This window comes from Microplitis mediator, chromosome 6 (genome assembly GCF_029852145.1).
Source record: "Microplitis mediator isolate UGA2020A chromosome 6, iyMicMedi2.1, whole genome shotgun sequence".
Lineage (NCBI taxonomy): Eukaryota > Metazoa > Arthropoda > Insecta > Hymenoptera > Braconidae > Microplitis > Microplitis mediator.
In genome coordinates, this window is record NC_079974.1 from 14,827,442 (window position 1) to 14,852,085 (window position 24,644).

At 28.4% G+C, this 24,644-nt stretch overlaps 1 long non-coding RNA gene and 1 other non-coding gene across 2 annotated transcripts in view; one reads left to right on the forward strand and one right to left on the reverse strand.

Annotated features, from left to right (window-relative positions):
- Positions 1-24,644, reverse strand: part of LOC130669577 (uncharacterized) — a 76,171-nt gene that overhangs the window by 17,469 nt on the left and 34,058 nt on the right. The gene's annotated exons all lie outside the window — the stretch shown is intronic.
- On the forward strand, positions 23,430-23,501 carry Trnat-cgu (transfer RNA threonine (anticodon CGU)). The gene has a single exon. It is a non-coding gene; the product is annotated as a tRNA-Thr (tRNA).

Here is a 24,644-nt window from a genome sequence, read left to right on the forward strand (position 1 = left end):
GGACAGCAGAATTTTACAAAAATTCACCGTGAATCACGGTAAACCTCCATAGTTTGATTATAAAACATCACCGGATTCACCGTGAATAGACGTGAATCACCGTAAAAGCTCACCGTGATATCACGCACACATTCACGGTAATTTACGGTGATTCACCGTAATTTCACCCTAATAGCGTAATTTACCGTGATCCACCGTAATTCACCGGTATATCACGGTGAATCAGGACCACCAGGGTCAAGAAATATTTTCTTGAGCCATGAATTTATTTCTGAAGGAAGTCAATTATCTTGCTTCAAGATTTTCTTCGCTCTAAAGATTTTATATCTTCGATGGATAACTCTCGTATCTTGACTCGAAACTATAGTTTGTATATATATGTTATCTACAATTGATACACTATCGAATTCTTCAAACAAGACCACTTGATGCCGTCAACTAAAAATGTCGTATTACTGTATTAAGAACCCGGGAAAAAATGATTTTGCCTAATTATATATATAATTATATAGGGGAGCCTGGGGCACGAAGGCCCCCTTAAGCCGGTTTTTTTTTTTTTTTTTGTGGCTTTTAACTATCAAATGCGTTTATTTTCTGTCTATTTCGGAAGAATCAGTCGAAATTTTGCAAAAAATCGAAAAAAAAATTTTTTTTCTGGGGCACGAAGGCCCCCTCGAAAAATTATAAAAATTTTTTTTTTTTATTTTCCGTGAAGTTATGACCTTTATAATGTTTTTGTTATATTTCAGGTCAGTATGGAATATATGGGGTAAAATGAACCACTAGAAAAAAAACATTGTAACGAAAAAAATTTTTTTTTTTTTCATTTTCCGTCAAGTTATGACTTCTATAATGTTTTTATTATATTTCAAGTCAATATGTGATATGTGGGAAAAAACGGACCACTCAAAAAAAAAAAATTGTAACGAAAAAATTAACTCGACGGAAAATAAATATAGTCATTTTTAGAATCTCATTTAGAATATCTGTAAATTATTAATTAAGTAATTTAAATAAAATTTAAATAAAAAAAATAAAAAAATTTAAATAAAAAGAAGAAAAATTATTTTCCGACGACTACTATTTTACTACGAGGCCACCCGTCCAATTAATGTCCCACGTCGATATTGCTTAACTTTGGTGATCGCTGAATTGTAGACAAATAATCCTCTAGTCTGTTATGCACTTATAATTAAGAAAAGTTTATGGCATTACTTAACTCAAATAATCAAATTGATATATCCTCCGTAAATAATGCACCTAATGATGAATTTGGTTTTGTACATAAATTACAATAGAATTCATTACATACATATAATCAAATCTATTAATCTATCAACTTATAAATATTCGTATATAAATTGATATCGATTTATACATTTAATTTGCTGCCGAAACCTTTGAACATTTTCTAAGTATCGAGGATTTAAGTTTGATTGATAGTTGACAAAATAAAAATTTAATAACATTGGTATTAAAAACTGTCAAATGATGTAATATACATATATATATTAGGGTGCTTCGTTTAAGATGACTATTTTTTTTTTCCAATTCCCATGTCAAAATATCATTGTACACATTGAAAAAAAAATTCTCACCAAAGATGAGCTCTTAATTTCACTTTTAAGTACTCGCTAAATGAATTCGAAATTTTCCCATTTGATTAACACGTAAATTTCAATTTTATTTTTTCAATTATCTATCAAATAAATATCAGTTGTGTGATAATATCTAGTGTTTGTAAATAAATATCTAGTGCTCAACTGATATTTATTTACAAATAAACCAATAATAAGGTTAGAACGGTTGTACCGTGCTTGGGGAGCCGATATCAGTTGAGCACTTCTGTTGAGTTCCCCCTCTACCGTCAGTCCGGGTAGCGAACGCGATCGCTTTATCGGAAATCCGCTCGCGTTCAACTCGCTATTATTTGACCCCAATCAAAAATTAATTTTTTTCAAAATAGCCGAGTTTTTTGCAATTAAATTCTAGATTTTTTAGAATAGGTGCGAGTGCTGTAGTAAATTTAGTTTCGGAGATATTGGCTTCCAAAGAAAAAGCGGTTCTTTGATTTTTAAAAATCAAATTTTTGAGATAAAAATTTTGAAAAATGTTAAAAATGCTCGTTTTATTACCAGAAATATGTGGAAAAAAGAAAAAATGAAATCGGTTGATTTTTCAGCTTGCTAGCTCAATTTGTTTATAAAACTTCGATTGTTAATAACTAATAAACTATCAGTCTGACGGGGATTTACCCAAAAACAAAATTGTAGATTTTATTAAGCTCTACAAATTTGATGTGAAAACTTAACCCGCCAGATTGATAGTTTCAGAGATATTTAATTTTTAATTTACGTTTTTTTTGTTTGCCTATTATTTATAAACAAATTGAGACCGCCATTAGATACTTGTTAGAATTTCTTATTATCCTACTTAGTATCGAAATTTCAAAAAATTAGAATTTTTCGATCAATTTCCAGTTGGCACCGCCGATTTGGCTAATTTCTGTGGGCTAAATGTATAAGAACAAAATATAAAAATACATATTACACATTCATATGTAAATATAACAAGTATATGAAACAATTATCTTTGTACTGAGTGAGAAAGTAAAAAAAAAAGCTTCCGATGGTCAAACAGAGGCGATTGAATTAAGTGAAGAAAAGACGGAGGAAATGTAGTAGAAGACAGTTTTGTTTTACATGACATATTTTTGATGATATATTAACCAGAATATGTTATATATTTCTTCGGCCATAATTTTTTCAAAAAGTACTAAAATCTTGGATAAAACAGCGATTTTTCAAATTTTGAGATGTTTAATTGGATTTATCTCGAAAACTACTAGCTCTACGGTAATGGCTTAGATAACTTTTTTTGTAGGAAATCAAATTTCCTACAAAAAAAGTCGTGTACAATTTTGTCGTAAAGTTAATGGTTTGTGAGTAAAATAGAAGAAACCATTAAATTTGAGAAAAAATTGGCTTTAAGATTTTTTACTGGTGAGGTCGGTTAGAAAACATAAATTAGCTACAAGCACTTTTAAAGAGGAACGATTCCTTTGTGATTTCCACCTATGGTCGATCAAATATCTTGAAATGCCGTAAAGCTATAGATAATTGAAAAAATAAAATTAAAATTTACATGTTAATCAAATGGAAAAATTTCGAATTCATTTAGCGAGTACTTAAAATTAAAATTAAGAGCTCATCTTTGGTGAGAATTTTTTTTCAATGTGTATAATGATATTTTGACATGGGACTTGGAAAAAAAATAGTCATCTCAAACGAAGCACCCTTATATATATATATATATATATATATATATATATATATATATATATATATATATATATATATATATATATATATATATATTAGGGTGTGCCATTTTAAGGCTGTATCTTTTTTTTACTGTTATACCAGAAATTCTGGTAGTATATAGAGAATAAAAAATTACGCCGCTGGGCTAAAGGGTCTAAGTCCAATAGCGGCTTAGCTCTTAAAAAAATTCGATTTCCCATTTAAATAACACAAGAAATTTTTTTTTTAACTTTGAGTATTTTTAACTCATGAATAAATCAATAGATCGAATTGACTAATACATATTTTTGTAGGAAATTGAACGCCCTACAAAAAAGGTCTCTTATCATTTTTCGATCAATCGATCTGTTCTAAAGTTATTGGAGCTCGAAGTCAAATTATAGTAAATTTCTAGATCTTTTTACTTTTCCGGCAAAACTATCAGACTTATCACAAAATATCGTAGGATCTTTTTTGTAGACAATTTCATTCCCTATAGATTATTGTCAGTTAAATTTATTCAAATTCCGCATTGTTTTCTAGTTATTTTTTTTTTCAATTTCAATCTCTTAAAAAAGTAGTGTTCTGATCGATTTCAAGAGCTCGGCATTGAAATAAAATAACTAGAAAACAATGCGGAATTTTAAAAAATTTTACTGATAATAATTTGTAGAGAATAAGATTGTCAACAAAAAAGAACCTATAACATTTCATGATAAGTCTGATAGTTTTGCCGGAAAAGTAAAAAGATCTCGAAATTTACTATGACTTGACTTCGAGCTCTAATAACTTTAGAACAGATCGATTGATCGAAAAATGATAAGAAACCTTTTTTGTAGAGCGTTCAATTTCCTACAAAAATATGTATTAGTCAATTCGATCTATTGATTTATTCATGAGTTAAAAATACTCAAAGTTAAAAAAAAAAATTTCCCGTGTTATTTAAATGGGAAATCGAATTTTTTGATGAGCTAAGCCGCTATTGGACTTGAACCCTTTTTCCCAGTGGCATAATTTTTTATTTTCTATATGCTATCAGATTTTCTGGTATAACAGTAAAAAAAAAATATAGCCTTAAAATGACACACCCTATATATATTAGGGTGCTTCAAAAAAAAACTTTAATTTTTTTTTCGCTCTTACCCCATAAAACATTAGTGGTTGCCGAGAAAAAAATCCTCCCAAAAGATGGGCTCTCTAGCTCAACTCTAAGAGGTCGCTATTTTAATTTTAATTTTCCATCTGATTAACATGTAAAAATTTATTTTTTTATTTTAAGTGTAATTACTCGTAAGCTGCTCAATTTTTTTCAAATTTATATATAGATCTTCAAAGTTGATTTCTCAAGCTTTCTAAAACCCTATGACAAGTCATAACTATCCCCAATTGAAGCTAGCAAAAAAAAATCGAATATTAACAATTTCATTTTGAAATACAAAATCGATACTTTTCAGATAGCTTTAATTGACATTCGAATAATGGTAATTATGACTTGTCATAGGGTTTTGAAAAGCTTGAGGACTCAGCTATAAAGGTCTATGTATAAATTTGAAAAATATTGATCAGCGTACGAGTAATTACACTTTAAATGAAAAAATAAATTTTTACATGTTAATCAGATGTGAAATTAAAATTAAAATAGCGACCTCTTAGAGTTGAGCTAGAGAGCTCATCTTTTGGGAGGATTTTTAACTTCCCGCTGAGAAAATCGACGATTTTCAAAAAATTCGGGAAGTTATCGGGTTTTCATCCCATGCCGACATTTGAAGGTGCTAGGATGCTATTCTGACATTTTCAGAGCGATGTCTGTATGTATGTGTGTGTGTGTGTGTGTGTGTGTGTGTGTGTGTGTGTGTGTGTGTGTGTGTGTGTGTGTGTGTGTGTGTGTGGATGTAACCTCTCATATCTTTTTGATGAATGAACCGATTTAAATGGTTCTTGCGGCATTCGGAAGATATCTTCTGAACTTGGATTTTCAAAAAATTTTTAGACCATTTAGTCAAATAAACTCTGAGATATTGAAGAAATACGAAAAAAAAAAAAAAAAAAAATTTTTTCGTTTTTTTTGGATATTGTGAACTGTTGGATCGATCAATTCCAAAATCTAATCAGCTCTAAAACTCGATAAAAGCTTTCGATTGCCACCAAGAACGTCTCAATCAGATAATCCGTTCAAAAGATATCGTCGACGAAAGAAACAGTAGAAAACGGTTTTTTGCAAATATCGTCGAAACGACTAAACTAATCATTTCCAAAATTTCATCAGCTCTAGACCTCAATAAAACGCGCCGATTGTCACCCCAACCGTCTTAATCGGATAATCCGTTTGAGAGATATCGTCAACGAAAGAATGAAAAAAATCGTTTTTTTTCGTTTTTCGTGAATATTTCGGAAACTATCGAATCGATCAATTAAAAAATCTAATCAGCTCCAGAACTCGATAAAATCATTCGATTGCTGCCAAGAACGTCCCAATCAGATAAGCCGTTCGAGAGATATCGTCAACGGAATAATAAATGTTAAATCAATATCTGCTTTTTCATTGAATAACATCATAATTACTAAACAAAATTACTCAAAATTAATATGTTCTTCTTTATATAAGTCATTGGAAGTGATTGCCTAAAAATCGTCATGTTCGCTCGTATCAGGATATACTTACACGATATAGATACAACGTATCACGTAAATACTTATTTTTGAGCTAATTATTGAACATAATTGTGAACAAATATAAAAAATGCTCGTTCATTTATTATTTTGGATTCTAAATTTTTAAACTTTAACACACTGTAAAAAATAAGGTACTGACATCAAACTCCCTAAGAGTTTGACAAATTTCATCTTCAGTGAAACCAAATTCGTTTGAACCCACGAAAACTAGTTTGTCTCAAGAAAATCATTTTTATTGAATGAAAATCTCTACTCGATTATGAGAAATTGCTTAAGCGTTTATGTTAAAAGTTTTTAAGTTTGACCGTAATTAAAGTAACATTTGATTGAAAAGTAAAATATATTTTAATTAAATTTTGGATGTACTTGATTTAAAAATAAAAACTTGTTAACGCAAACTCTTCAATTTTTAGAAATTTAACTGAAACTCTTGAAACGTTTAGTTTGACAACTTCACTTGTTTCAATGAAACAAAAGTAGTTTCCTATAATACCGAACGTGTTGTGTCAACCGACGAGTTTCTTGGAGAGAGAATCCAACGAGGTTGTAGGAATAATTTGACGCACTCACATTAAAACTGTAAAATATTCGACAAGAATATAAATGTATTCGTTACAAAATATCGAACTATATTTGAATGAAAGTCTTTATATTATCGGTTAAATAAAAAAATTTATTTATAAAAAGAGTCACATATTTATCACGTTTAGATCAATGTATAAGCAATTGACTGTATGTATCCATTCAATATGAGAACAAAGTACTAGAAGCACAACTAAACTCGAACTTTCCTACTGGTCCCGTAGCGTAGCGGTAAAGCGCCTGACTCTCGCGCGTAAGGTGCTGGGTTCGATTCCTCCGGATACCAATTCTGCGGTTATTTAAATTTTCACTAAAAACTGAGTATGTCGGAATTAATTGTAAAGTGTAATGTATATAATATAATAATAATAATAATAATATAATGTAATTGTCCCAATACTTATTAAAAAAAATAATAATCATACTAATACTAATAATAATAATAAAATCAAAAATAAAAAAATACGTAAGAAAAAAAATTTTTTAAAAAATTAATTATTGATGAAATAATTAAAGGCAATATTCACTTGATGCAGATTACTGTTTTTTTGGATCAATGCAATACAGCAACTTGAAACAATTCGATTTTTTATTGAATCAATTGCAAGGACAGTTTCAACGGACCTACAAAAATATTACTTTCAACACTAAAATTCATTTGCTTTAATAAAATTTTGACTTAACTGAAAATTCATACCTTCAATCACCTAACAATTTACTTTGAGTGAAATTTTTAATTATTTTATATAAAACAAAAATCATTATTGTATCAACAGTTTCAATGACTTGAACTAATTTCTATTTTTTTTTAAATGAAAAAAGTTATTGAGTTATATCAAATACTATAGAGTTAGTTCAAACGACTTGGTACCTTCCCTCAAGAAACTCTCAGTTGAAGCAAAATATACTGTCAAACGTAGAGGGCGGTAGACTCGATCGCTTGACGCGCTTGGCTGTATCCAAACGCATGGAGTACTTGAGCCAAACGAATCTGGTTTGACGTCAGGAATCTTTTTTTACAGTGCATAAAACGTTACCCTGTTGAGCTTGAAAAGCTCATAAAAAAAGGAAACAAAAGTATCTTCGAGCTCGAAGAGCTCAAAAATGTATTCACAACAATGTTTTAGAGATCGAGGAGCTCGAATACAGCGCACGGAAAAAAATGTGTAGTTAAATTTACTACAAATGGAGTTCCATTTACTACACTGACTAGTAATATATAGGATAACTACACGTTTAGTAACAGTTACTAGTACACTGTAGTACACAACCTGTAGTACCATTTACTACAGTAAGTAGTAATAAGAACTTGTATTAAATAACCACTGTGGTTCATTTTACTCCACAACATAGTAGAATATATTTTATTCGTAATGTATTAATTTAATATCTGTTAGTTAACGATCATTAGTTTTTATGATATTGAAAACGTTATAAAAATATAAAAATTAATCTTAGATTCTTCGGACTTACAGTATATCAAATTAAAATGATATAAAAAAGAATTTATTAATGAATAACTTAAAATAATAAGGACTCAAATTTCAAAAGCCTACATTTTATCAATATCTGATAAGGATAATTTTAAAAATATATTTGTAATCTATAAATTCTTGTATAAGCATAAACTTAGAATAATTAAGTATAAATTTTTATTAATAGAAAATATAAAAAACATGGTTTTAAAAGTTATAATTCTAATAAATAACAAATACTCAATAGGCAATGATTTAAAAAATTGCATTAAAATCAGGATTCACTGATAAGAGCATAGAAATAAAATTTTATAGAAGAAGTTGTAGGTGAGGTAAGCAAGAGGAAGAATGACAGGTAATACAAAACAAATTTTTTTGTATTATATTTTTTATATATATATTTATTTTAAATTATATATATTATAATTGCACGCCTCGATTTTCAATTATATATATAAATATTTTTAATTAGGGGAAGGGGGGGCAAAAGGGGGTACCTAAGGAAATACTAAGTTTTAGAGGACTTAAATACGCTAAATCTTTTTGTTTCTAATGGCATTCACGGTAAATAGACAAAATTTTAAGCTGCCGTTGCAAAATAAAATTTTTATTTTTGACGGGCAAAAAGGGGTACCCTTAAAAAAAGTTGGAAAAAAAAATTTCTGAAAATTGATCAAATTTCATTAAATTAAATATTTTATATGTAATATACATATAGAAAAATTACATTTCACATCATTGGTGGATACGGAGGCAAAAAAAAAAATTTTTTATGGGGCAGAGAGGCCTCTTTCCAAAAAATGAGAATTTTTTTGTATTTTTTAAATTGTTTTCATCATTAAGAATGTATTTCTTTCTCTTGACAACTATTTTTGGTTCTATATTACTCAAAAAAAAATTTTTTAGGTGTAATAAATCGTTTCCCCTCGATTAGCTTAATTACTAATTGTTATTTAATAAAAAAAAACAATTCTATATTTCGTATTTGTCATTATTTCGAACCCAAAAAAACGTGTTTTTTGATTTTTTTAATTACAGATTATTTGGAATTACTTAAAAAATTTTATCAATTAAAAAATAAAATATTATTTTCGAATATTTTTAGTGGCCAAATCTGCCCCAGCTGTAGAAAATCAGCCGAAAAATGGATTAAGATATTTAATTTTTTTTAATTTGACGAGAAAAATATTAAAGAATTATGTTTTCAGAATTTCCGGCTGGTCCACTTAGCCCTAGGTGTCATGCGTAGGGCTAAAAATACGAAAATATATCGGATTTATAGTAATTAGACGAAAAAAAAAAAAATTTTTTTTTCCATAAAATTTTGGGGGTACCCCGATTGCCTACCCTACCCCCTTTTGCCCCCCCCCCCCTTCCCCTATATAAATTATTATTTATAATGTTTTATAATATTATTTATAATATTAAACACACTGACACAAGTTGAGGATACCCACAGAATGGAGTAAAAAAGTTTTAGGTGGCGCTGTTATTTTCTTCTTTCGATCATTTTACCACACATTGGAGTAGATTGTACAAGTAATCTGGTATTGTATACTCCAAAAATAGTAACAGATACCAATTTATATAAAATTGTGTGGTTCCCAAAACCACAAAATAAGTATTTTATACTACATTGAGTAGTTGTGGAAACTACAAAGTTTTACCACATTACAGTAGTAAGCAGAACTCCTATGGTAGTAAAATATCATGCACACTGTGGCTTATGTTACTACAGTTGTCATTGCGGCGACCATAAAGTGTAGTAAAATTTTTACTAGTTTGGTGTAGTAAATTCTACTCCAGCATTTTTTCCCGTGCGCGGGAAGTTTTAGGGCTGGCCCGCAGGGTCAACCGATAGCCAGATTTTTTTCTCGGCAACCACTAACGTTTTATGGGGTAAGAGCGAAAAAAAAAAATTTAAGTTTTTTTTTGAAGCACCCTAATATATATATATATATATATATATATATATATATATATATATATATATATATATATATATATATATATATAGATATACATAATTAAATATTTATAGGTTTTATAATATCAATGGAGTCTGATCAGATCTAATCATACTCGCTTCGCTCGACCGGATAACTAACTCGGTCTTGATAAGAAAGCGCCCATAGCCTCAAACGTCTGACCCCTATCCAAAAATTCCCATAGAATCCACTCAACTGCGACAAAAACCGCATAGAATTCCATAGACTGTATTGGTTTTTATGCGGTTTTTGTCGCAGTTGAGTGGATTCTATGGGAATTTTTAGATAGGGACGTCACTTCAAGCCGTCAGAATCTCCCTACCTTTCCGCATATGTATCGAAAATAACTATTTTCACACAAGCAATCCTTGATTACTAAACGCACAGCACGTCACGCGCAGAAATTTAATGTACAAGCATTTAAATTTTAAAATGTGTTCAATGAAAATTAAAATAGAAATATTGAAATTCAAAATGTCTTTGATTTTTTATACTTGCGTTGAAAATTTTAAAAACAAGTTTAAATTTTAAGTACGTTTATTAAAATTCGTATTTTTTTTCTTAACTTTAAATACCAGCTTGATTATGAAATTACGTACTTTAAGTTTCAAGCTTTTTTTAATTGAAAATGAAATTCAAATATCTAGTTATGAAAATTCAACTCCTTTTTTAATGTAATTTTCAAATTATTTCAACAGTGCAGTTATTCTGAATCTTAAAGAAAACATTTTTTTGTATTTTTTACCGTTTCGGTATATAAAAGATAAAGTTAAGTACTCTTTATGCCATATCTACTTCAACTATTGCTACTTTTAGTAGTATTTAATTAACTATAAAATAGTACTATTAATAGTACTTTGGCTTCATCTTGACGACAACATTATGTACTGGACACTTTACAAATGTGTAGGATACAGCTGTATACGCATAATTTTGAATCATAAAATATTTTTTTTTTTAAAAGCACAGCTGAATAGTTGGAAGAAGCGGCAACACTGCCAGTGTCTGCTAGGTTCAAGGGTACGGACGAACAGGAGGTCGGTCTCACGGAGTAAAAAAGCTAAGTAAAAGGATGCCAAAGTCGATCGAGATATACTGCACCCGTGGACTGATGTTTCATTCGTAACACAAAAAGAACCCCAGAAGGCCGGGTCGAGCAGACGGTTAATTTTTAAATCTCAAATTCACGTCATATAGGTTGCGTGACGTCACGAGTTGTTGGCCTGCTGCATTTTACGTACACTTGTAACAAATGAGTAGTTTTAATTCCCTGTCAAGCCCTGACTCCTATGACTATTATTTCTTTGTTTATCGTATTCATTTTGGGTAATATTATGTTTAATAAACTAAGTTTAAGTTTGAGTTTTAATACTAGAATCGAAATTATAAATTTATATATAGGGCATTCCATGTCAAATCGACCACTTTTGAACCCGACCCCTTTCGATTTGACTGAAAATTTTTTTTTCTTTTCTACTCCACTAAAATGATTTTTCAGGAAATTTTCAAATTTTTTTACCCAACCCGAAAAAAGTTATAAGTTTTTAATAAAAAAGGCTTTTATTTTTTCGAATAGCTATAACTTCTTTAAAAACTGACTATTTGGGACGTTTTTTTTTCAAAATTTGTGTCTTTGAATTTACTTTTCGAAAAAAAATACAAAGAATACTAAGATATTAAAATCTATGGAATTTTTCACTTTTTAGAGTCACAGGCTTTTGAAAAAGCGACAAGCGTTGGATTTCTTTTTCAAAAGCTTGTGGCTTGGTCAAAAATTGACCAAATGGCAATTTTTTTTTCTCCATTCTCTTTGTTTTTAGATGTTGTTTTTGGAAAAAAATACAAAAAATTATTTATTGGTGTTGTCTATTTATTTTTTTTTAATTTTTTGAAAAAAATCCAAATTTTTTTGAAGATTACTGCTTAAAATTTTTGTTTCTTCTCAATTTTTTTAATTCTGAGGTCTTTTATAAATCCTCAAAAATTTCCAGTGATGTTTTGTGAAATAAGCCCAGCTAAGAAATAGTTATTTTCGATACGTATGCGGAACGGTAGGGATTCTGATGGCTTGAAGTGACGTCTTGAAGTACGAGGTCTTGATGAGAATGTATCCATAGCCTAAAACGCGTGTCTGCACTTCAAGTCTGTCAGGGTTCCTACCTTTGAGCATAAAGTATCGAACAAAATTTTTTGTCATATTAACGGCGGAAGTTGAATTTGAGAGAGAAACAGTCGAAAATGTTTCAAGGCTTGTAGGAATGTAGAGACAGATAGAGAGAGAGAAGTTACTTTTTGATACAAGTTCGAGGAAAGTTAACCAAACTATAGATTGCCAGAAATCGTATAGTTTGCGCCCTCTGCATGTTGCTTGAAAATTGAACTTTCGCAGTTGATATGACAAAAAAATTTTTTTTCAATCGATAAAAATAATAGAAGGAAAAGTCGGCCCACTCTGTGCTGGGCGGCATTCTTTTCAGAATTGAATAAAGCATGTTTTAAGATAAAAAAAAAAAATCGAAAACGTCGGACTTCGAGAAAATTGCGATTTTTCTCGGAAAAGTGAAAAATTCCATAGATTATAATAACTTAGAATTTTTCCGTATTTTTTTTCGAAAAGTAAATCCAAAGACAAAAATTTTGAAAAAAAAAACGTCCCAAATAGTCAGTTTTTAAAGAAGTTATAGCTATTCGAAGAAATAAAAGCCTTTTTTATTAATAACTCATAACTTTTTTCGGGTTGGGTAGAAAAATTTGAAAATTTCCTGAAAAGCGATTTTAATGGAGTAGAAACGGAAAAAAAAATTTCAGCCAAATCGAGAGGGGTCAGGTTCAAAAGTGGTCGATTTTACGTGGAATGCCACATATATATATTAGGGTGTCCGTTATTTCCCAAATCAATTTTCATTTACCGATCGCCCCCTGAATCTTTAGTTTATGACCTAAAAAAAAATATCCAACACAATGAGGCTCTTAATTTTCACATTAAACCGTGCCCAAATCATTTTATATTTCCCATTTAAATAACATGGGATTTTTAGACTTTTTACTCTTAATTTTTTTTCTCAGAAACAAATGAGAGTAAAAATTTAATCGAAGCATATTCTGATAGGAAATTGAACGTTCTACAAAAAAGTTCTCTTATGAATTTTCGATAAAATAACTCCTTCAAAAGTTATTTAACGTTAAACTTGTGTTTGTTATCAATCCTATAATCCCTTGCGACATTAAAAACATTCTGGATACACTCTGGAAATATTCTGGTAACACGATGCAACCATACGGACTCCAGAGTATTTCCAGAATGGTTTTGTGCCCTTTTCTGAGAGTGAACCCAGAGTATTTCCAGAGCGGATACGGAGTAAATCCAAAGTGTTTCCAGAAAGTATCCAGAGTGGATACATACTGACACCGTTATGCATCCACATTGAACACAAACTGATACCAAAGTGTTTCCAGAATGTTTCCAGAGTGGGATCAGAGTGAATACATACTCAAACCAGAGGGTATTCAGAGTAAATGAATACTGAAAGAAAAAAAAAATTTACCGAAATATATTATTTTAAGAATATTCAAGAGCATTTATTGAATACAATTATGTTTCTGGATTGTAAAAACAATTTTTCAAGAAAACGAAAATATTTGACATTATTGTCACAATGTAATATAGCATCTACTATATGACCATCCAAACAGTCACTTGTCACTCTGTCAAATAACAGAGAAATACCCGTGACAGAATTATTTTTAAATATAGAATATAAAAACTCTGAAACACCTATCCAACCAGGAACAGGACAATCATAAGTTGGGCGCGATCTAGCGGCGAACACTGAACTACTTCCACTGCTGCTTAGCACCAGTGACTTTCTCCTCCTTAACATATATCTTCTCCCAGCAAATTTTTCTCTCAAGTCTTTCACATTAAAACCCGGGTCAAAGCAAAAATTTTTTTTTGGGATAAAAATACTTAATGAAAATAACAATTTTTAAAAAAACAATTGTTTCTTAAAAAATGTTTTTTATTGCTAAAAAATTTTTTCTACAAAATAAAACGCTTGGTTATTTTTAGTATTTGAAAAAAATATTGCGTGAAAATTTATTTGTTTACAACAAATTGTTTGTTTAATAAACAAATAATAAATGAATGAAAACAATTTTTTTTCTAATATAACAGAACATGATTAATGATTATTTAAAAAAAATAATGGTTCTTTAATATTAATATTGAGTAAAAAAAAAAATTGTTAATTAGCTAAGGCGCTGTTTAGCAAAAAAAAAATTTTTTAAGAAACGATTTTTTTCTTAAAATTCCTTATTTTTGTTAAGCGTTTTTTTCCCAAAAAAAATCTTATTAAATCTAATTAGCAATGTATTTGTTTATGACAATTATTTAAACAATGCAAGTAAAAATTTTTTTCAAATTATTGTTATGTAGCTTTCAGCAATAAAAAAACAAAATAATCAAAAAAGTAAATTTTCTTGATTGCTTTATTTACGTTTTTTATTTTTCAATGGCTTAGATTGTTAATAAAATCGAAATTTTTTTATTTTTTCACCAGCTATCTTTTCTAAACCCTTTCAAGAATAGCTTTAAGAAGTAAAAATAATTCGGGGTTTTTAGTTTGGAAATAATCAGGGTTTTTATGTAAACTTTCAACAAGTAAAAATTAACTAATTAACAAAAGCATAGTTAATTAAAAAATTTGGGTTAAGATTCTTTTTCTGTAGATTATTATTGATTTATGAGTTTAGAAAGTACCCAATTTTTTTTAGTCCTTAGTATTTAAATTTTATCGACTCTGGGCCCATTTTGAAAACACTTTGATTCCATTCTGGACTCACTGTGGGCCCATTCTGAAAACACTTTGATTTCATTCTGGATTCACTTTGAGTCCATTCTGAAAACACTTTGATCTACTCTGGATTCACTTTGAGTCCATTCTGAAAACACTTTGATCTACTCTGGATCAATTCTGAAACCACTTTGGTTTCACTCTGGAAAAAGGGCACAAAACCACTCTGGGAACATACTGGACTTAGAATGTTTACATTCTGACTATGATTCCAGAGTGTTTCCAGAGTGGGTTGAAGGTCGCAAGGGATATTTTTAATTCTATTTTCATTTTTATCGTTTTTGGCTATAAAATCGTTAAAGTAAAAGATAGTTGTTATTATCACCAGAGTACCGATGATCATTCATGTAGATTTCATGGCCTAAACAGAAAATCAAGGGAAAAAAAACATTGTTTTATGAGAAATAATAGAAATAACATACGAACTTTAAAATGAATTAATGGTAAGTGATGAAATAAAAATGTAATAACTTCTTTGTCTATAATATTATAAGCAGATTTATTATCAACTTTGCTTTCTCTATAATTTTTTGTTAAGAAAGCTATGGTCGCATTAGGATATTTTGTTTTGTACTCATTTACAACTTAAATCAAATATTGTTTTTGGTCTTTTCGTGTTGTTAAAATGTTGATATACTCTTAAGTTGATTTAATTGCTCTTTCGGTGAGATCATTAATGACTTGTAAATTGTTAACAATTCGCAAGTAAATTTGGAATCCTTACAATTTTTTAAAAGATTTAACATCTATAGAAATTTTTTGAAATTAGATGTGAAACGTGGGCGGGCAATAACGACTATTTAGAAGGCTTTCGAAAGAAAGCAAAAATGATAATAAATCTGCTTATAATATTATAGGCAAAGAAGTTATTACATTTTTATTTCATCACTTACTATTAATTCATTTTAAAGTTCGTCTGTATGAGGAAAGGTATGTTATTTCTATTATTTCTCATAAAACAATGTTTTTTTTCCCTTGATTTTCTGTTTAGGCCATGAAATCTACATAAATGATCATCGGTACTCTGGTGATAATAACAACTATCTTTTATTTTAACGATTTTATAGCCAAAAACGGTAAAAATGAAAATAGAATTAAAAATATTATAGGATTGATAACAAACACAAGTTTAACGTTAAATAACTTTTGAAGGAGTTATTTTATCGAAAATTCATAAGAAAACTTTTTTGTAGAACGTTCAATTTTCTATCAGAATATGGTTTGATTAAATTTTTACTCTCATTTGTTTCTGAGAAAAAAAATTAAGAGTCAAAAGTCTAAAAATCCCATGTTATTTAAATGGGAAATATAAAATGATTTGGGCACGGTTTAATGTGAAAATGAAGAGCCTCATTGTGTTGGATATTTTTTTTTAGGTCATTAACTAAAGATTCAGGGGGCGATCGGTAAATAAAAATCGATTTGGGAAATAACGGACACCCTAATATATATATTGAGTGATCCAAAAAATAACAAATATTTTTTTGTTCTCGGAAACAAGTTCAAAAGTTTTGTTTAGATAAAAAAAGACGCCTGTGAAAATTAGAGCTCTTAATATTAACATTAAGAGGTTCCTCATCGCACTTTTCTATTTTCCATAAGAATAACATGGTACAAATTTTTTTTACGTCTTCTGATTTTTATAAGTAGCTAACGATGCGTCATAGGAATAATTGGCAGGCATAATTTTGTAGGTAATTGAATGCTCTACAAAAAAAATTTTTTTATCATTTTTCGATAAATCTAATTGTTCAAAAGTTATTTAAGGTTGAAGTCAAATTCATATTAAGTTTTGAGATCTTTTTACTTTTCCGGTGAAACTATCAGACCTATTACAAAATATCATGGGTCCTTTTTTGTAAACAATTTTATTCTACATAAGTTATTTCCAATAAAGTTTTTTCGAATTCCGCTTTGTTTTCTAGTTATTTTTATTTTAATGTCATGCTCTTAAAATCGATCAGAAGACTATTTTTTTTATGAGCATGACATTAAAATAAAAATAACTAGAAAACAATGCGGAATTCGAAAAAACTTTATTGGAAATAACTTATGTAGAATAAAATTGTCTACAAAAAAGGACCTATGATAATATTTGTAATAGGTCTGATAGTTTCACCGGAAAAGTAAAAAGATCTCAAAATTTAATATGAATTTGACTTCAACCTTAAATAACTTTTGAACAAATAGATTTATCGAAAAATGATAAAAAATTTTTTTTTGTAGAGCATACAATTACCTACAAAATTATGCCTGCCAATTATTCCTATGACGCATAGTTAGCTACTTATAAAAATCAGAAGACGTAAAAAAAATTTGTTCCATGTTATTCTTATGTAAAATAGAAAAGTGCGATGAGGTACCTCTTAATGTTAATATTAAGAGCTCTAATTTTCACAGGCGTCTTTTTTTATCTAAACGAAACTTTTGAACCTGTTTCCGAGAACAAAAAAAAAATTTGTTATTTTTTGGATCACTCAATATATATATATTAGGGTGTGCCAAAAAAATTCGATAATTTTTTTTTTGACTCTCCCACGAGAAATTTGTTTGTCAGCTCTAAAAAAAAATTCAGTTAAAATTTCAGCCCTTAATTTAAATTTTAAGAGGTCCATCATCGATCTCAAAGTTTTCCCATTTAAATAACATGGGAAAACTATTTTTTTACGTTATTTATGGCTGCAAACTGTAAAGATTTTTTTTTTTTGACATTATTGATCAGTGAACCTAGATAAGCAATAAATTGTCTACAAATAAGTCCAAACAATCAAATCTGTGCACTCAATATTTCGTCTATTAATGACGTTAGAATATGCGGATTTTACGAAAATTTGTTATTTTTACATCTGGAAACTAAACTGTTGGTTGTAGAAAAAAAAAGTTAAATAGTAATTTTGTAGTACATTTGATTCTCTACAAAATTGCCATGAAGACCTTTTGTGTATGATGAAGAGATCAATAGTTATGAGCTCTCGAAGTCTTATTATTTAAATTATTTACTTATAACAATTAGAATATTGACTATAAAAAAAAAGTTGAATGGTAATTTTGTAGTACATTTGATTTTCTAAAAAATTCTCTTTATGACTTCTTCTGTATGATGAATAGTTCAATAGTTACGAACTCTTGAAATCTCATTATTTGAATTATTTACTTATAACAATTAAAGTATTGAGTATAGAGACAACAGTTATTTGAAAATTCGGTAAAAAATCCCATACAGTACGAATATACGCGGAAATTTTATCTTCCACAGGTTAATAAATTTGAGCTCCAAAAGTCTCAATTATAGATTTATTTAAATTATCAGTTTAACCTATTATCTGTTGAGAATAATTTGAATCACGATTCTTTAGCACTATTTAAAATATATGAAAAAACTCGTAAAAAGTCCGTCATATCATTAATAGTTGATGGTTTATTTACTTTTTCTATTCCTTGATTACAAAAATCTAAACAAATAAATTTTTTTTTGTTTTCATTAAAAAAAATCTGTCTATCGGTTGACCCTGCGGGCCAGCCCTTAAACTTCCAGCTGTTTTCGAGCTCCTTGAATTTTTTTCAGTTTTTTTCGGATTTCTCAGAAATGGCTCGATCGGTCAATTCCAAAATCTAATCAACACTAAAAATCAAAAAACAGCGTCGATTCCCGCCTCAACCATCTCAATCGGTCAATTTGTTCGAGAAATATCGTTAAAGGAAAAATGGTAAAAAACTACTTTTTTCGAAAAGAACGGCACCCAAAAGTATTTCCGAGCTCGAATATGTATTCACGACATAGTTTTCGAGCTCAAGGAGCTCGAAAACAGCAGGAAGTTTTGAGGCTGGCCCGCAGGGTCAACCGATAGACAGATTTTTTTTTATTAAAACAAAAAAAAATTTATTTGTTTCGATTTTTGTAATCAAGGAATAGAAAAAGTAAATAAACAATCAACTATTAATGATATGACGGACTTTTTACGAGTTTTTTCATATATTTAAAATAGTGCTAAAGAATCTTGATTCAAATTATTTCCAACAGATAATAGGTTAAACTGATAATTTAAATAAATTTATAATTGAGACTTTTGGAGCTCAAATTTATTGAGCTGTGGAAGATAAAAATTCCGCGTATATTCGTAGTGTATGGGATTGTTTACCGAATTTTCAAATAACTGTTATCTCTATACTCGATACTTTAATTGTTATAAGTAAATAATTCAAATAATGAGACTTCAAGAGTTCGTAACTATTGAACGGTTGATCATACAGAATAAGTCATGAAGACAATTTGGTACAAAATCAAATGTACTCCAAAATTACTATTTAACTTTTTTTTCTACAACCAACAGTTTAGTTTCCAGATGTAAAAATAACGAATTTTCGTAAAATCCGCATATTCTAACGTCATTAATAGACGAAATATTGAGTGCACAGATTTGATTCTTTGGACTTATTTGTAGACAATTTATTGCTTATCTAGGTTCACTGATCAATAATGTCAAAAAAAAAACATCTTCACAGTTTGCAGCTATAAATAACGTAAAAAAATAGTTTTCCCATGTTATTTAAATGGGAAAACTTTGAGATCGATGATGGACCTCTTAAAATTTAAATTAAGGGCTGAAATTTTAACTGAATTTTTTTTTAGGGCTGACAAACAAATTTCTCGTGGGAGAGTCAAAAAAAAAATTATCGAATTTTTTTGGCACACCCTAATATATATATATATATGTATTCGTACTTTTATTTTTAAGCATTAGTTTCTTTGTTGTATTTATGTCAATAATAATTATCAACGGGTGTGCATAATTTACTCTTCTGTATTATTCATTTTTAAATTGTTATAGTATTTTTATAAGTGAAATAAATAATGCGAAATTTCTTAAAATCATGTTTCTGTTCTGATTGCATATTTTTACTGTACATATGGACGAAACATCTGCTCGATCAAACAATAGACTCAGACTAGGTATTATTTAGATCACCCTGTCGTAACTAAAAATGCCATTTTACTCTTTAAAAATATTTAATCTCCTTTCTTTTCTTAGTACATGTTACTTAAAATCTTCAAGACGTAACATCTGTCTTTTTCTCTTTCATTTTTGTTGAGAACGTGCTGAGACTCTTTATCCAAAAAGGGCATTATGGCAAAACGGGAAATGACAGGAAACATCTGCTCTACATCACTTCTAAAATTTATAGAATAATTATCTATTTTTCGAGGTCTTTAAATTGCATCTTCTATATATAAAAATACATACAATAAACACAATTTCTTACTTTTTAATAACAATTAATTTTTTATTGTAAATAACAAATTAATAAATTTATTTTTATTGCTTTTTAAGTTAAACATTAAACTTTTCGACTTTTTTTTTACTTTTGTTACGTTCAGTAAACACAAAAAAAAAATTCTCGACTGAAGGTAAATATTCTTGATTCAAGAAAATTTTTTTGGAGACCTAAATTTTCTCAGATAAAGTAGAAATCTTCTCCAACCAAGACGAATTCTCTTGACTCAAGAAAATCTTGACTTGGTTCCCGAAAACGTTAGTCTTCAAAAATATTTTCTTGACTCAAGATATCTTTTTTTTCTGTGTAATGCCATCAGAAGAATAATTTAATTTGAAGAATAATTATTTACTACATTCAAAAATTATTAATGCAAAAGAATTAAAGACTTCTTCTATAGAATAAAAGTTCTCCTACAGTTTTTTACCAGTCTTTTTTATTTTATTTAAAAATTATAGAATATTGGATTTCAATTTAGATATACACAGAAAAAACTAATATCGTTCTGATAACAAAAGACGGGATAGCGAAAGATTTTTTTATAATGACAAACATGATTAGCTTACGGTAACAAATCAATTTGTTATAGTAACAAATGAATTTGTGTCGTAATTAAGAAGTCAATTTGTTATGAGAACACATGTTTATTATAATAATATCGTCGTACCCGGGAAAAAATGTTTTTATAAAATTTTATAAAATTTTATACTGAAAATGGCCTGGTAAAATTTTATAAAATTTTATAAAGTTTTATAAAATTTTGTAAAATTTCATAAAATTTTACCAGGCCATTTTCAGTATAAAGTTTTATAAAATTTTGTAAAATTTATATAATTTTATATAAGTTTTATAAAACGATTTTTTTTCCGGGATGGGTCACCCATCCAATCAATGTCCAACCTCGGTGCTGCTAAACTTTTGTTATTAAAGAATGGTAGCCTGCTCCGCTCGTCTATTGGTCACTTGTAGCTTTGAAAAATTCGTGGCGGTATTTATATGATTACTCATGAATTCTCATCAGCCATATTTCATAGTATTAATTTATAATTATATATAAAAAAAAGATTTGAATAATTCAACTATCGATTGTTTAATGGATATATAATTTTAAAATTAATTAAATTTATTGATTTTTAATGATTTATATTTTTGAATTAATGGCAAAACCTTTGAACTTTTCCTTGAGTAACGACGATTTAATTTGAATTGCTAGTTGCCAAAATAAAAGTTTAAAAACATTAAATTCAAAATTATCACATTATGTAATATATATATATAAATATGTGAGAGAAAGGGGTGGCGGGGGTAGGCAAAACGAGGTACTTCTAAAATGTTATAAAAAAATTTTTTTTTTTTAAATCTATTATAACCATCCCAAAATTACTTTTGTAAATATAATCGAGCATTATTTTAAATTTTTACGTTAAGCTTATTCAAGAATCGAGTGCCGGTCGAAAAATGTTAAAGACTTTTGTATTATGATAAAAACTATTAAAAACTTTTTTATCTTCCTTTGCATCCAATAATTGTGTAGAATAGAATTTTTCTTAATGTAAATAACTTACAAAAAATTTTAATAAAATCAAACTTATTCAATATTCAGAATTTTTTTTTTTTCTACATTTTTCTGGAAGTACCCTGTATATATTTAAATATTCAATTATATTTTTTATAATATTATAATATTAATTTTTTTATTTAATATAATAATATTATTTTCATATTTGTTTATGACCATATTTTGCCTGCAGAAATGAAATTTTTTTTTTATGGCCATTGAAAATTTTGTCTGTTTACTTTAAATTTCTAACAATTTTTATAATAATTTGTAATAAACTTTATAAAATTGTGTGAAATTTTATGAAATTTTACAAAATGCTACCCCACACTAGATGCAATAGTGACATCAAATTCTCTAAAGTTTTATGAAATATTATAAAATTTTATACAATTTTACAAAATTTCATACAATTATATAAAATTTTATCTCATTATTACTTCCCTTTTGAGATCTTACTTTATGAAATTGTATAAATTTGTATAAGATTTTATAAGATTGCATATAATTTTATGAAATCGTATACAACTTTATAAAATTTCATCTAAATATTACTTCTCTTCTAAGGACTTACTTCATAAAATTATATAAAATTGTATAAGATTGTATAAAATTTTATATAATTTTATGAAATCCTATAAAACTTTATAAAATTTCATACAATTACATCAAATTTCATTTAATTATTACTTCCCTCACTAAGATCTTACTTTATAAAATTGTATAAGATTGTATAAAAATTTATATAATTTTATGAAATTGTATAAAAGTTTATACAATTTTATAAAATCTTATAAAATTTCGTACAATTATATAAAATTTTATCTAATTATAATTAGATCTTAAAAGGGAAGTAATAATTATTACTTCCCTTTTAAGATCTTACCATATAAAATTTTATAAAATTTTATAAAATTCTATGAAATTATATAAAACTATATGAAATTCTATAAAATTTCGCGGTAGTCTTATAAAATTGTATAATATTTTATTTAATTTTATACAATTGTGTAAAACTTTATAAAGATTATTGTATTTTATACAATTTTATAAAATGTCATACAATTTTATAAAATTACTTTTATTTATTACGTTCCTTACTCGGATCTTACTTTATAAAATTTTATTGAATTTTATAAAATTTTATAAGATTTCATAAAATTGTATAAAATATTATAAAATTTTATAGAATCGCATGAATTTTTTTAAAATTTTGCTGTAAAATCTTATAAAATCTTACAAAATTGTATAAAATTTTATATTATTTTATAAAATTTTATAAAAACATTTTTTCCCGGGTAGTTCAAAACCGGCATTTGCTACCGTAAGTAATCTTAGCTTAAGATTACAAAAATTTTTGTTAATGCTACAAATTAATTCTGTTACTTTAACAAATCAGTTTTTTTATTGGAACACAGCAGTTTTGTTACAGTTACAAACCATTGCTTGGCCCAACGAAGAATTTGCTAGCATTACAAACACATTGTAATCCCAACGAATGCTTCGATATCCGCATATTAAGGCACAATTTTGTTACCGTAAGTTATCTTATCTTGTGGTCACAAAAAATTTTTTTCCGTATACAGATAAAAAAATTAAAAAGAAAAATTATGCATAGTTTATAACGTCACTGATTTCTACAGCAGTAAATTACCTTCTGCTTGTTCCCTTCTACGGTCCTGAATAATGATTTTTTTCAAGTTTTTTGTTGATTTAACCCTCACGCCTCTTTAGCTCAGTGGTAGAGCACTGGTCTCGTAAACCAGGGGTCGTGAGTTCAAACCTCACAGGAGGCAATTTTTTTTTTCTTTTAAAGATTGTAGTAGTAAATATTTAATAATGTTCCACCTCTTTTCCTCTTTGCACACCTCAAACATTCCGAATGCTCCGCTCTCACAGAAAATGCAATTCTCACTGGGTTTATTATAATGAAAAAATTTAATGTTTATTCGATTCTTTTTAATAATTGACAATTTTTCTCAATTATTAGAAATTTTGATATTTCCGTGGGTTCATCAGGTACGTGGCAACACAAAATAATAAATGGTTATGAGTCATTTTGCAATAAAATTTTTTTTAAATGATTCATTACAAAAAAAAAAAAAAAAAAAAAAGGATTAAATGAATGGTGATTAACGATAGAAAATGCCATTATTAAATTGAAATTATAAGATTGAAAAATAAAATATTAAGTCTTTTTGAGTTGATAAAAATTATTTTTCACTACATTTTTTACAACGTGAGCTTTATTAAATGATAGGGTTAGTGTGGGTATTACTGCGGTTTTTTTGTAGGTCTTACTTCAAAACACGGAAAAAAATGAACTATATAAATTGAGAATGACAAGTTATATAATGATAAAGTGATTAGTAAATACCATCATTCTAAATAGTAATTTTTTCGTTTATGATTCAAATGTGAATAATTACAGGATAAGTATGAAAATTTATTGTCTATGTACCCTCGCATTTTTGAATCACGGTGGAAACACGGTGGGTTTGTTCCATTTTACCACTGTGATTACGCGGTGAATCCACCGTGATTCCACGGTGGGTTGCCCACTGTGTATACACGGTGTTCCCACTGTGATTACGCGGTGGATACATCGTGGAACCACGGTGGTGAAATAGCAAAAAACCACCGTGGAATCACGGTGAATGCACCGTGTAATCACAGTGGGAACACCGTGTATACACAGTGGTCAACCCACCGTGGAATCACGGTGGATACACCGCGTTATCACAGTGGATACACTGTGTATACCTGGTGGTGAAATGGAACAAACCCACCGTGTAACCACGGTGGATCCACGGTGTTTACACTTCCACGGTGTTTCCACCGTGATTCAAATCTGCGAGGGTAAGAAAAATTACTATTTGAACTTTAAAAATCGTAACTGATCCTTAGAAAATAGACGACACGCATTATAAAATTTACTA